Source organism: Lipotes vexillifer, unplaced genomic scaffold (assembly GCF_000442215.2).
Source record: "Lipotes vexillifer unplaced genomic scaffold, Lipotes_vexillifer_v1.1 scaffold570, whole genome shotgun sequence".
Lineage (NCBI taxonomy): Eukaryota > Metazoa > Chordata > Mammalia > Artiodactyla > Lipotidae > Lipotes > Lipotes vexillifer.
This window is the reverse complement of record NW_006777801.1, coordinates 329,250-344,287: the sequence shown is the minus strand read 5'-3', so window position 1 is coordinate 344,287 and position 15,038 is coordinate 329,250. Positions and strand designations below refer to the sequence as shown.

At 35.3% G+C, this 15,038-nt stretch overlaps 1 protein-coding gene across 1 annotated transcript in view; it reads left to right on the top strand.

The window, feature by feature from the left end:
* The window catches only part of KCNK2 (potassium two pore domain channel subfamily K member 2), a 239,424-nt gene that overhangs the window by 488 nt on the left and 223,898 nt on the right, over positions 1–15,038 (top strand). The window lies entirely within an intron of this gene.

Sequence of the window (15,038 nt, the reverse complement as noted above, 5' to 3'; positions counted from 1 at the left end):
TATTTGATGTAGGCAGTCTTCATTATAGACAAGTCTATAATTAAACTCAATGGGTGGTTCCAACAAAGGGTTAGTTACTGGAATTTTTTGCATGATCTTGCAACACAAATAAATTGCATGTTGATGTGAGCATGTTTTATACAATAGGCATGTTATATCAGGCTTTTACTGTGTGATGTATTACTTCTGGCAATGCAAAATCGATAAACGTCAGTATCTATAAATTCCATTACATTTGGATTCTGGTCATTTGAATGATGTTTACTTTGGTTTCATGTTATGGCTAACCCTGTAATCAATTTTTTTCATAAATAAATTGACACACATTATTTGTAATTTAATTAGAGAGAATATTAGCTCTTTCCTTAGTGAATCTAATTTGTATTGTAGGGAAGAGGTGGCTTAGAATTTTAGAAATGGGGAAGAAAAGGTATGATAGTTTAAAACTTGGGAACTAAGGCCTTTTAAAGTCTTTACATTTCCATAATTTATTTGGTAAGTAGTTTCGTTTGAAAATTGTTTAAATGTCTATATATAAGACTTCTATATAACAATATTTAGTATTCCATAGTAATATTGTTATGGTCTTGGAAATGTAAATCAAGCTCATCAACAGCATAATCCTATGTAATTATTGAGTATAGCTAAGTCTATCTTTAGTGCCTGGCATAGAGTACATACTTAATAAATAGTTTTTGAATGTTGAATATATGCTGGTGTTGCATAATAGGACAGTTATCCTGATTGTACAGTAATCGTTTACATAACAGGAACTTACGTGAACTTACACATGAATGTGATTGAATTGTTTAACAAAGAACTGTACAGTAATAGGGTTACACTGTTTTGCTGTTTTCAAGAGGGGATTTCTTTAAAAATCAATTTTCTAATTGATTTCTATTCTTGGTTGTTCTTCTTTTGAAATACAAAAAAGTTTGTCCAACTTACTGTTTATCTGAAGGGTAATGTTTTTGGAGCAAATCAGCATGTAAAATATCAGCTTGTTTCCAATCAGTACATAATTTCCAGGTGCTAGTTTGTGGCATTGAGACTTGGAATTAGCAATTTTGGAGCCCCCTCTGCTGAGGAATAATGGGTAGGTCAAGACACTGGCCAAGTCCTCAAATGGGGGAGATCATTTTTTAGGTGTAAGGGGCATGAAAATAAACTGAGAGGCAAGTGGATGGAGAGATTCTTGGAGTCAAACCAAGTGTTTCTGGAGTGACAGAAGAGAAGCAGAAAATATGGAGAAAGTCATTGAGTGGGAGAGAGGTGAAGAGGTAATGGAAACTCATTACAGATGCCATCTTTGTCTCATATGATGCCAGATAACACTATTCTAGTACTTCAATCTTTTCTAGATCACTTGCTATAGATACTTGTTAAACTAAACACATGTCCTGCTACCACAAGTAGGAAACAAGAATGCTGTACACATGATTTTATTGCATCTTATTAGAAGTGATGGTGGGATCCTTTGGGTGGGAGATGATAGAAGCTGTAACTAAGCAACAATTATCATCAAGGTAAAAAGACTTTTGGATAATCATATATAACATTTGGATAAGCTTAAATTATCCCATTAACTACTCAGTTTAGTTTCCTACTTAGAGATGTATTTTACAAGTAATTTATCCAGGAAGATCTATCAGAATGTAACTATAATTAGAATAAGATATTCTATAGGAATCATTTGGAAGTTCTTTTAAGAATTAGAAAGTTGGTTGATATTGTCTACATGAGCATTTTTTCAGGCTAAAATCACCTGGATTTATTAGGTAGAATTCTGAGACCCCAGTCAAGAAATGATGCAATTATGCCTTCCTTTTTAAGCAAAGGGAAGGCTTTTGATTATAATCTGAAAGCCAAAGTATGGTAGAATGATTTTGAGAATTATCTTCAAAAGGAAAATATAGGCTTAGGATGTACCCTCCCCCCCCACCCCCAACGCCCCAACACCAATCAGCATATAGTTATTTATTTTTATTTTTATTTTTTTTAAAGAAAATGTTGGGAGTAGGAGTTTATTAATTAATTAATTATTTTTTGCTGTGTTGGGTCTTCGTTTCTGTGCGAGGGCTTTCTCTAGTTGTGGCAAGCGGGGGCCACTCTTCATCGCGGTGCACGGGCCTCTCACTATCACGGCCTCTCTTGTTGTGGAGCACAGGCTCCAGACGCGCAGGGTCAGTAGTTGTGGCTCACCGGCCTAGTTGCTGCGTGTCATGTGAGATCCTCCCAGACCAGGGCTCGAACCCATGTCCCCTACATTAGCAGGCAGATTCTCAACCACTGGGCCACCAGGGAAGCCCAGGATATAGTTAGTGATAACAAATGATAATTTGAATTTTTATGGCACATTATATTTTTCCTAGTTAGTTATTTGACATCAGAAATATCCGTTGCCAGAACTGTCTAAAGATTTGCTGTATCAGGAGGAATAAACTCCCTACCACTGGTAGATGAGGAGGTTCAATGTGGAGGGAAAAGCAAGTATTTTGAATCAGACAAATGTGTATTGGAATTCCAGATTCCTCATTTATAAACCAGGTGACCTTGAGCAAATTACTTGAACTCTAAGCATCTGGTACCCATAAATGGGGTTAATAATTTGTGCCTCTTAGAATTATTGTAAAGATTAAATTAGATAATTTACGTTAACTGCTTGGCCTATAAGATGGTTAAACTACATGAGCTTTAGAGACCTTTCTAAAATTGTCATTCTAGTAATTCTAGATGTTTAAAATAACCTAAATTCCTTGCTTGTGCTAAATGCTATCCAAAGATGCAACTCAATAGAAATATCTATTCTCCACCTAGTGAGCTCCTCATATAAGAAAATTGTAAAGCAAAGCTATTGCAAGTGTAGTAAAAGAATAAGGCATTCTTGGGATAAACCCCACTTGATCATGGTGTATGATCCTTTTAATGTGCTGCTGGATTCTGTTTGCTAGTATTTTATTGAGGATTTTTGCATCTGTATTCATCAGTGATATTGGCCTGTAGTTTTCTGTTTTTGTGACATCTTTGTCTGGTTTTGGTATCAGGGTGATGGTGGCCTCATGGAACGAGTTTGGGAGTGTTCCTTCCTTTGCTATATTTTGGAAGAGTTTGAGAAGGATAGGTGTTAGCTGTTTTCTGAATGTTTGATAGAATTCGCCTGTGAAGCCATCTGGTCCTCAGCTTTTGTTTGTTGGAAGATTTTTAATCACAGTTTCAATTTCAGTTCTTGTGATTGGTCTGTTTATATTTTCTATTTCTTCCTGGTTCAGTCTCAGAAGGTTGTGCTTTTCTAAGAATTTGTCCACTTCTTCCAGGTTATCCATTGTATTGGCATATAGTTGCTTGTAATAATGCAAGGATTCTTCAATATACACAAATCAATCAATGTAATAAACCATATTAACAAATTGAAGGAGAAGAACCATTTGATCATCTCAATAGATGCAGAAAAAGCTTTTGACAAAATTCAACACCCATTTATGATAAAAACCCTCCAGAAAGTAGACATAGAGGGAACTTACCTCAACATAATAAAGGCCATATATGACAAACCCACAGCCAACATTGTTCTCAATGGTGAAAAACTGAAACCATTTCCACTAAGATCAGGAACAAGACAAGGCTGTCCACTCTCACCACTATTATTCAACATAGTTTTGGAAGTTTTAGCCACAGCAATCAGAGAAGAAAAAGAAATAAAAGGAATCCAAATTGGAAAAGAAGACGTAAAGCTGTCACTGTTTGCAAATGACATGATACTATACATAGAGAGTCCTAAAGATGCTACCAGAAAACTACTAGAGCTAATCAATGAATTTGGTAAAGTAGCAGGAACCAAAATTAATGCACAGAAATCTCTTGCATTCCTATACACTAATGATGAAAAATCCAAAAGAGAAATTAAGGAAACACTCCCATTTACCATTGAAACAAGAAGAATAAAATACCTAAGCATAAACCTACCTAAGGAGACAAAAGACCTGTATGCAGAAAACCATAAGACACTGATGAAAGAAATTAAAGATGATACAAACAGATGGAGAGATATACCATGTTCTTGGATTGGAAGAATCAACATTGTGAAAATGACAATAGGATCCAAAGCAATCTACAGATTCAGTGCAATCCCTATCAAACTACCAATGGCATTTTTCACAGAACTAGAACAAAAAATTTCACAATTTGTATGGAATCACAAAAGACCCTGAATAACCAAAGCAATCTTGAGAAAGAAAAACGGAGCTGGAGGAATCAAGCTCCCTGACTTCAGACTCTACTACAAAGCTACAGTAATCAAGACAGTATGGTACTGGCACAAAAACAGAAATATAGATCAATGGAACAGGATAGAAAGCCCAGAGATAAACCCACACACATATGGTCACCTTATCTTTGATAAAGGAGGAAAGAGTATACAATGGAGAAAAGACAGCCTCTTCAATAAGTGGTGCTGGGAAAACTGGACAGCTACATGTAAAAGAATGAAAGTAAAACACCTCCTAACACCATACACGAAAAAGAAACTCAAAACGGATTAAAGACCTAAATGTAAGGCCAGACACTATAAAACTCTTAGAAGAAAACATAAGCAGAACACTCTATGACATAAATCACAGCAAGATTCTTTTTGACCCACCTTCTAGAGAAATGGAAATAAAAACAAAAATAAACAAATGGGACCTAATGAAACTTAAAAGCTTTTGTACAGCAAAGGAAACCATAAACAAGACAAAAAGACAACCCTCAGAATGGGAGAAAATATTTGCAAACGAAGCCACTGACAAAGGATTATTCTCCAAAATTTACAAGCAGTTCATGCAGCTCAATATCAAAAAAACAAACAACCCAATCCAAAAATGGGCAGAAGACCTAAATAGACATTTCTCCAAAGAAGATATACAGATTGCCAACAAACACATGAAAGGATGCTCAACATCACTAATCATTAGAGAAATGCAAATCAAAACTACAATGAGGTATCACCTCACACCCGTCAGAATGGCCATCATCAAAAAAATCTGCAAACGATAAATGTTGGAGAGGGTTTGGAGAAAAGGGAACCCTCTTGCACTGTTGATGGGAATGTAAATTGTTACAGCCACTATGGAGAACAGTATGGAGGTTCCTTAAAAAACTAAAAGTAGAACTACCAAATGACCCAGCAATCCCACTACTGGGCATATACCTGGAGAAAACCATAATTCAAAAACAGTCATGTACCACAGTGTTCACTGCAGCTCTTTTTACAATAGCCAGGACATGGAAGCAACCTAAGTGTTCATCAACAGATGAATGGATAAAGAAGATGTGGCACATATATACAATGGAATATTACTCAGCCGTAAAAAGAAATGAAATTGAGTTATCTGTAGTGAGGTGGATGGACCTAGAGACTGTCATACAGAATGAAGTAAGTCAGAAAGAGAAAAATAAATACCCAAAGCTAACACATATATATGGAATCTAAAAACAAGCAAACAAAATATGGTTCTGAAGAACCTAGGGGCAGGACAAGAATAAAGATGCAGACGTAGAGAATGGCCTTGAGGACACGGGGTGGGGGAAAGGTAAGCTGGGACAAAGTGAGAGAGTGGCATGGACATATATACACTACCAAATGTAAAATAGATAGCTAGTGGGAAGTAGCCGCATAGCACAGGGAGACCAGCTCGGTGCTTTGTGACCCCCTAGAGGGGTGGGATAGGGAGGGTGGGAGGGAGACACAAGCGGGAGGAGATATGGTGATATGTGTATATGTATAGCTGATTCACTTTTTTATAAAGCAGAAACTAACAAACCATTTTAAAGCAATTATACTCCAATAAAGATGTTAAAAAATTTTTAAAAAATAAATAAAACAAAACAATACAAACAAAAAAAAGAATAAGGCAATCAGAATGCACGGCTTCAAAGTAGTAAAGTTTTTTGTGGCGTTTTTGATGTGTTAGGTGGTCTAAATTAATTTGTCGGACTGTTCTATAGTCTTTGATGACTAAAATAGTGGAAACACTGGCCAATTAATTCCCCCTTTCATCCTCTGTTAAATCATTTTAGGAAACCCACCATAGCCAGCAAGGTCATTCTCAGGAGAAATGGTTTTGGAGAGTTTAAGGACAGAAAATTGTTCATCTTCAAAATGTTTCCTATGACATCTTCCCTTGGTGCCTGCAAAAGTCCGAGTTTTAAGTGGATGGTGTATGTCGATGATTTAATTTATTGTGTCCATTTGTTATCAGCGTGAGCACATAGCACTTGGCAGAACCATCATTTTTACACTACTGTTTATACTAGCTTAAGCAATGTTTGCACATCACAGATATGAAATAACAATCTAGCTGTTAGATTTACTAGCTGGAAAATTACTATGTATTTGGGAGAATGTCAGCAGTGGCTCTTAAAAAAATATTATCTTGCATCTGTCTAGTGCCATTTTCTTTTTAAAGTGTTTCTACATATATAATTTCATTTTTTCTCACCTCTGAAGTAGAGAGGGATGCACATTAACTTCATTTACTGCATAATATGAATAATAAGTCAGAGATTAGGCAGAATTGTCTAAGGAGAAGATCAAATATGAAATAAGACTTTGCATCTAGTGTAATTTATCTAATGGTTTGATGACTATCTCTGATTTTTATCTAGAAATATATGATTCATCTGCTTCTCTCATATCTTAATAGGACCCTTAAACTTGAGCACTAATTAACACTTACCTTGTTTTGTGCCTTCTACAGAGGCCCAACCAATCAGGCACACAAAAAGAGATACTGCAACTAGGTTTAACCCCAGTTAGGTGTGCAGAAAACCTGCCTGTCTGGAATTCTCTGACTCCTATACTATCAGTGTATCCCAGACACTTCTAGAGAGTAAAGGTGCTGATATTTGCTCATTAAATTTGTTGTTTTACAAGGGAGTCAAGGCCACAGTCACACTCTTGGCCATCTTCCTTGTCTAAAATGACATGGATTTGGACAATTTTATTTTATATATCTTATTTTATTTATATACTATATAAATAAATAAACACACACACACATGCACACACACACACACACACACACACACACACATATGACCAATTAACAAATTGACAGTATCAGGTAAAACTCTGCTCTATAGCTCCTCAAGGCTGATAAGCTACATCTTATAGGCATAGATCTTGAGACTCAGGGTATGGTTATATGTGTTGATTTGTGTCTAATAATCAGAAGTCTTCTTGGTATGATTGAAGATTTTAGCCAGCAAGAACCACAATTTACAGGTGCAAGAGAAAACCAGAAAACTATATAGCAGCAGGGTCCAAATATCTTACACAAGTTATCCACTAGGTGATTTTGAAATGTGCTGACTTTTTCTCAGCAGCTCTGTCTGTGCAACATTCTTTTAGCTCAGTTCTTAATTTTCATTTAATAGCTTAACGTTGCCACATGTTCTGTATAATACTTTTGGTTGATGGCATTTTATGAAAATATCGGCTCGAAGAGGAAATCTTGGAATTGAGGGCTTAGATGCATTTTGAATTGAATAGATTGAAACTTAGAGAAAACCTTATTCTGTGAGAATATGGCTCACATAGCGTTATCCTTATTACTCCTCCCTCGTGTGAGAGAAACAGCCTCTAAGATTAGACTTGGTGCAGCAGAGCTAATGGAGGTGCAATTACAGGTCATTGAATTGTATGATGCCAAAATGTTTAGTTTTCACTAGGCTGTTTTTGTTGTTTTGAAACCCGAGGTGAGAGGTCAAGATAAATTGAACAGTTTTGTATAAAAGCAGCCGGTAAACTTTCCACACCTTGACATTTTAGAGTTCTGAGTAGTGCAATCCTGGAAAAGTTTTTGCTTCTTTTCCTTTATGTTTTTAAGATTTGTTTTATTTTTGAGAAAGGTACAGGATTCTCACTTCTTCAGGGTAAGATAGTCTGCTCACAAAACACAGATTTTTATTTTGTATATATATTTTAAACTATTAAAAACCTACATAAAGTAAAATTCACTAATTTTTGTGTGCATAGATCTGCGAGTTTCAACAAATGTATAGAGTCTTGTAACCATCACCAAAATCAAGATAAAGAACAGCTCCTTCATTGCCAGAATATTCCCTCATGCTGCCTGTTTGTAGTAAAAGCCTCCCCCATCCCTAATCCCTGGGAACACTTACCTGTTTTTATCTCTATAGTTTTGCCTTTTCCAGAAAGTCATATAAGTGAAATAATACAGTTTGCACCTTCTGAGTCTGGTTTCTTTCACTGAGCAGAATGCATTTGTGACTCATCCATGTCTATCAATAGTTTGTTTCTTTTTATTGCCAAGCAGTATTTTTATTGTACCAGAGTTTGTTGGTTTATTCACCGATGAAGAACATTCAGGCTGTTTCCAGTTTTTGGTGATTATAAACAATGCTGCTCTAAACGTGATACACTGTAAATGCAGGTTTTTGTGTGAATGTAAATTTTCATTTTTCTAGCGTAAATGAATTCCTAGGAATGGGATTGCAGAGTATTGTAAATGTACATTTAACTTTATAAGAAACTGCCAAACTGTCTTCCAAACCGACTTTACCAATTTGCATTCCGACCAGCAACGTATAAGAGTTCTAGTTTCTTGGCCTCCTTGTCAGCACTTGGCATTATCAGTCAGTTTATTGTTTGCTTTGTTGTTTTTATTTCTTATCCATTCTAAGAAGTGCGTAATGGCATCTCATTATGGTTTTTAGATGGTGAGCATTTTTTCACGTGCTTATTTGTGATCTGAATATCTTGTTTGGTGAAATGCTCAAATCTCTTGTCCATTTTTCGTTGGATATTTGTTTTCTTATTGTTATTCTGAGAGTTCTTTTAAAATTATGGGTATAAATCTTTTGTTGGATTTGTAATTTGAAGATATTTCCTGTAGTTTGCCTTTCACTTTCTTAACCATCTTTTATAGAGAAAGCTGTTTTAGTTATGATGAGATATAATTGATCTATTTTTTTCTCTTATGGATCAAGCTCTGAGTATTATGTCTAAGAATTCTATTCCTAAACCAAACTCATGACCATTTTCTCCTGTGTTTTCTTTTGTCAGAAGATTTGTAATTTTATGTTTTACATCTAGGTCCATGATCCACTTTAATTTTTTTTATAAGTTATGAAGAGTGGCTTGAGGCATATATTTTTGCATATGAATATCCAATTGTTTCAGCACTGTTTGTGGAAAAAAACCTATCTTTTATCCATAGAATTGCCTTTGTACTTGTATCAAAAGTCAGTTGACTGTATTTTTGTAGGTCTATTTCTAGACTCTCTATTTTGTCCCATTAATTTAGTTGTGTATACTTTCACTAATACCATACTGTCTTAATTAGTATAACTTTACAGTAAGTCATAAAACCAGATAATGTAAGGCCTCTAAATTTGTTCTTCTTTCTCAAAGTTGTTTTCTACATCCTTTGTCTTTCTATATAAAATTTTGACAATACCTGTAAAAATCTTGCTGCAAGTTTGATTGGGATAAGAGGTAACTCTGTAGATAAATTTGGGGAACATTGACATCTCAATGATATTTGAGCCATTTAATCCACTTATTTAGCTCTTGATTTCTTTCCTCAGTATTTTTTATTTTTTATCATGTAGACTACATTTTTTTGTTAGATTCATACCTAGGTATTTCATTTTTGGGAGCTCTTATAAGTGGTACTTTAAAAATTATATTTCTTGTTTTTATTGCTGGTATATAGGTGTATGTTAGATTGTTTTTGTGTATTGCCATTTATCTTGCAAATTTGCTAAGCTCATTTCTTAGTTCTAGGAGCTTTACCTGGACGTTTTTTAGATTTTTTTATGTAGATCATACAGTGTAGGAATAGAGACAGTTTTATTATTTCTTTTTCTTTCCAATACATGCGCCTTTTATTTCTTTTACTTGCCTTATTGTACTGGCTAGGGCTTTCAGTACTATGTTGAGTAGGAGTGGTGAGAACAAACATCTTTGACTTTTCCTGATCTTAGGTGGAAAATATTGAATCTTCATCATTAGATATGGTGTTAGCTATAGGACTTGTTGTAGATATCCTTTATCAGGTTAAATAAGTTTCTTTCTATTATAATCATTATAATATATGATGCAGTTTGCTAAGAGTTTTTATTATGGGTGTATTTTAATTTTTTTCAAATCCTTTTTCTGCATCAATTGATATGGTCATGTGGGCCAAAAATATTTTAAATGTAGTCATTAATCATATTGCTGGTAATATTAATGTTGTTATCTTGAGATTATTCTACATGTAACATGAATAAAACAAATGAGTAATTATGGTATACTCTAATTTTGTCATCTCTTGTGACCTTGAGAAGCAGGATTCTTATGGAAAAAATGAGATACAGTTGATATGGAAGAAGTTAAGCATAAACTTTTTAGTACTGAATATGAATTGGAAATATCAGTATTAACATAAGGTATTTAATATACACACATATGTAATATATTATATATATGCAGTTGAGAACATATGTAATAGAGTAGGTATGTAATATAGTATGTATGATGTAGCTATAGTTATAAATATATTTCTCAGCTGTGTCCACTGGAAGGGCTTTGAAAAAATTACCAAGCACCCAATAACAATGAGAATCTTTAGCACCAAAACTGTGGTCTTGATTTACTGTTTTCCCACTAAAGAAGCTAAGATAGCTTTGGGAAATGTGTGATGGGTCCAAGTGTGGATCAAGATATGCAGAAGATGAATATGGAACATCTTATATCATATAGTGAAAAGTCCTTTAAGGCTAATAGGGCTATATCATTGATTCATGAATATGAAACCAATTTTAAAAGGCTACTATTAGCTAAAAATGAGACAATTTGAACAGGATAATAATTGCAATGAACTAAATCCATCAAATGTTTAAATCCATGAGTTCATAATGATAAGAAAAATTAATTGGAGATTCAGGGAAGACCTTTTAAAAGTGACAGTTTAGCTGAAATTGAGGGATAAGTAGGAAAGAGCTAGTGAAGACAATGGAAGGTATATACGTGCACAGCCAGAGGATGGGAAGAACTTTGTCCTGTGTGGCAGGAAGACAATGAGTGAAAGGGAGAGAGGTTCAAAATGAGATTGGAGAAATATACAGGACCAATCATTCAGGGCCATGTAGTCAAGCTTAGGAGTTCATCTTTCATTTAAAAAGCGATAGAAACTTCTTGAAAAGTTTTATGTAGGGAAGGGGCAAAATCAGACTTACAGCTTTAAAAGATCGCTCTGACTGCTACATGGCCAATGAATTGGAGGAGTTAAGAGAAAAATCAGAGAGAGAGAGAGAGAGAGAAAGAGAGAGAGAAAGAAAGACAGAGTGTTATGAGCCACTGCAAGTGAGAGATGAAGCTGGCTAGGTCTGGTAAGCACCCATGGAATGCAGTTCTCTTTCAACACGAAAAAAAAGGAATCTAAGAAATACTCGTCGCTCTTTGGGTATTTTATAATCTTCTACACCCTAAGTACCTGAGAAAATGAGCCCTTTTATCGTTATTCCACTATTATCAATAACTGGTTTAGTATGGTTTCCTCCAGCAGAACCTAGACTCCATGTAATTTTTATAATAAAAAAGAAACAAACACAGATATAGAGAACAAACTAGTGGTTACCAGTGGGAAGAAGGAAGGGGGGGGCGGTAATATAGGGTTAGGAAATTAAGAGGTGCAAACTATTATGTATAAAATAAGCTACAGGGAGATATTGTACAACACAGGGAATATAGCCAATATTTTATAATAACTATAAATGGAATATAACTTTTAAAAATTGTGAATCACTATATTATACACCTGTAACTTATACATCAACTATACTTCAATTAAAAAAAAGAAAAAATTTAGGAAGCCCTTTTCTGTCTGATAGAGTGATATCACTTTGCTTTTAAAGTCTTCTGAGTGGATAAAATTACCTACTTTTATAGTGTTTTTACCTTTTCTGAAGCAAAATATAGACTTTTCAAAAAATAAGATGCAATTAGAGACTGTGTTTCTTACTGAGTTCACATAAAGAAAAAACATCTATTTCTATGTAAAAAGGAGTTATTTCTTTCCTTAAGAAACAGCCATGAGCAGGGCTCAGATAAGGTGTCCAGTATGACAATGTCAGTTGTTAATGGCTAGTGCCTGTTAATTGCCGAATCTGTTCTAATTCATCAGTGCTGATGCATTAATGTTTGTTAAATATTAAACACTCTGCTCATGAATATTAACATAATATTTAAAATTTTCATTTGGAACATATTTCAATTAATTCATCTTCTGTATGGTTGGAATTAGAGGTTGAGCATTCAGACATACCAAAGCATTCCTTTTGGGTGGCAGGGAGGGAAGACTGTTAGAGAGATTTAGTTTAGAGATGTTGTAGGTCATCTCTTCTTACATTGTCAATTTTTCAGAAAGCTTGGTTATTCTCCATGGAGAATACTCCAGCTGGTTTGCCTCTGTTATTCTTTTCTTCCTTTCTTTGATGCGATATTATTTTTTTGCTTTTAAAAAAGAGACCACAATTTCTGACCATATTTTATTAAGAAAATAAAAAGTTAAGAGGATTTAGTTCAACACGAGTCATCATAGATCTATTGGTCAAAGTTCATAGTATTAACTGTCTTTTCCTCCCTTGTTGAATGAGTGTGCATTTTCTACCATATATGCCAATCCTTTGGTAACTCGATAGGTGTCCTTCAGATGTGTGATGTTTTGGATATTTTCAGTGGGGGCATTCTTTAAGGATAGTTTTGTACTGTGAACTCCATTAATACTGGGACCAATTTATTGAATTGGGTCCAGTTTATTGAATAAGTGTATCAAGCTTGGAAATATTATTAATAATCAAAGATAAATTCTGACTACAAAGACTTTTAGACTACCTTTCTTTCTTTTTTTTTTTTATAAATTTATTTATATATTTGTTTATTTTTGGCTGCATTGGGTCTTCGTTGCAGTGCGCGGGCTTCTCATCGCAGTGGCTTCTCTTGTTGCGGAGCACAGACTCTAAGCATGCGGGCTTCAGTAGTTGCGGCACGTAGGCTCAGTAGCTGTGTCTCGCGGGCTCTAGATCGCAGGCTCAGTAGTTGTGGCACAAGGGCTTAGCTGCTCCGTGGCATGTGGGATCTTCCCGGGCCAGGGACTGAACCCATGTCCCCTGCATTGGCAGGCGGACTCCCAACCACTGTGCCACCAGGGAAGCCCCTAGACTACCTTTCTTGAATGTCTTGTAAATTGGTTAAACTCTAGTGACAACACCTATTTTCTTGTGGGGCACATATACCATCTCAGAAGCCAATTTCAAAAGAGGATTCCAGAAATATTTTCAGCATCAATACCTTTAGATTTCAATGGTTTTCCAGGGTGAATATTTCAGGATGGTAATCATTTGGATGTATGAATTCTAAAAGGTTTCCTTATGCTTTATTCTTTGTTCCCATCATGTACTCTCAAACAAATAATTGGGATTAAAGACTGTCCAACTAAAATGTCATACATAGGATATCACCTTTTAATTTCATTTTATAAGACTCCTGGTCTGCTTTTACTCTAATAATCAAACACATTTCAATAGTGATGAGAAGATTTAGTCATTTCAATAATTTTAAATGATCCAAGTTAAAAAGAATCACAGAATGTATATTTTCATTGATAGATGATACCTGGATATTGGATATTAAGAACATTTATTTTAACTTTACAGTAATTGTCTTCTATTTTTGGACAGTGAGAAAATTATGCTTGAGGTAGTCATGTAAAGTACTTATGATTCTCTACCTATAAACTCAAATGTTTAAGAAATATAATTTGACTTTCCTATGAAGTGAACTTAACTTTTATTTCACGTTCCCTATTTTACTTGGGAGAAATTTAATCTTGGGTTAATTTGGAGTTTCTTCCATTGTTTCAGGGTCTTTTCAGTCAATTCAGGATCTTCTCAAATCCCAGGTTTGCTTCTAGGTCTGGGAGCTTTCAGAGGTCCAAGTCCTTGGCATGGATATTTTGACATCTACCTTGGTAGCACTAGTTGTGCCATACCTGGTTATTGAGTCCTCACAAGTTTTATCCTTCTTGTCCTAAACATCAGGACTCATCAAGTCTGTTTGACAATTTCTGAGCCCCTCTCAGGAGACGTGAGAAATGTGTGGCTGTTCCCTTGTGCTATCCTGGGTCCACAGGGGCTCTCTGATGCTGTCTCCAGCCCCCTTTGGCTGGAAACCTTATGCAACCATTGCTACTCAAATGCTACCATGCCGAGCAGGGCATAGTGCATTTTAAAGAAATGCTCTGCTTTATTGAGATCTGCAAAGTAAGTTCCAGGTCACAGGCTCCTGGGATTCCCCAAACCTGACTGAGGAGGTGCATTCCCCCTCTGCCTGACTTGGCCTAGCATCGGGGGAGGATACAAGGCCCCTTCCCAAGGATTTAGGAGCATCTAATCTCTCTTTCTCTCTCTGCTATTTCTCTCCTTTACCCAGCCCAGATTATCTTTACATTCTCTGAAATAGAAGAGAATAAACCTTTAATTTCATACATCATGATTTTTCCAACTTTAATGTTTATATAAAGACTTTGACTTTTAAAACTCAGAAATTAGTGATTTGCTCCTTTGTTCTTTCCTTCCCAGAGGCTGTAAATCTAGAATTGGCTTTATCAGTGGGGGTAGAATCACATAAGTAAAAAGAAATTACTAGGAATGAAAAGAGACAGCCCAGTTATATAATATCCAAGTATGAAGAGTATGGTTGTTTACACATGGCTTTCCACAGCCTACAGATTTTTAAACTGAAGGAAGTAACCCTAAAATATGAGACTTCCATTTTAATGGAGCTATTGCTACTGTGAAACAGCTGTGTAAATCCCTTTCAACTGACCAATCTTGCCTTTTAGGAACTTTCTCTAAGGCTTTGGTTTTTGTTGTTGCATTTTTTTTTTTCCTGTACAGTTAAATTAGGAAAGAAATTTAGTCTTGGAAATACATGGGCTCTTTGGGCTCCAGCCGACTCTATTACAAAGACATCTTTCTGTGTACCTCTGTTT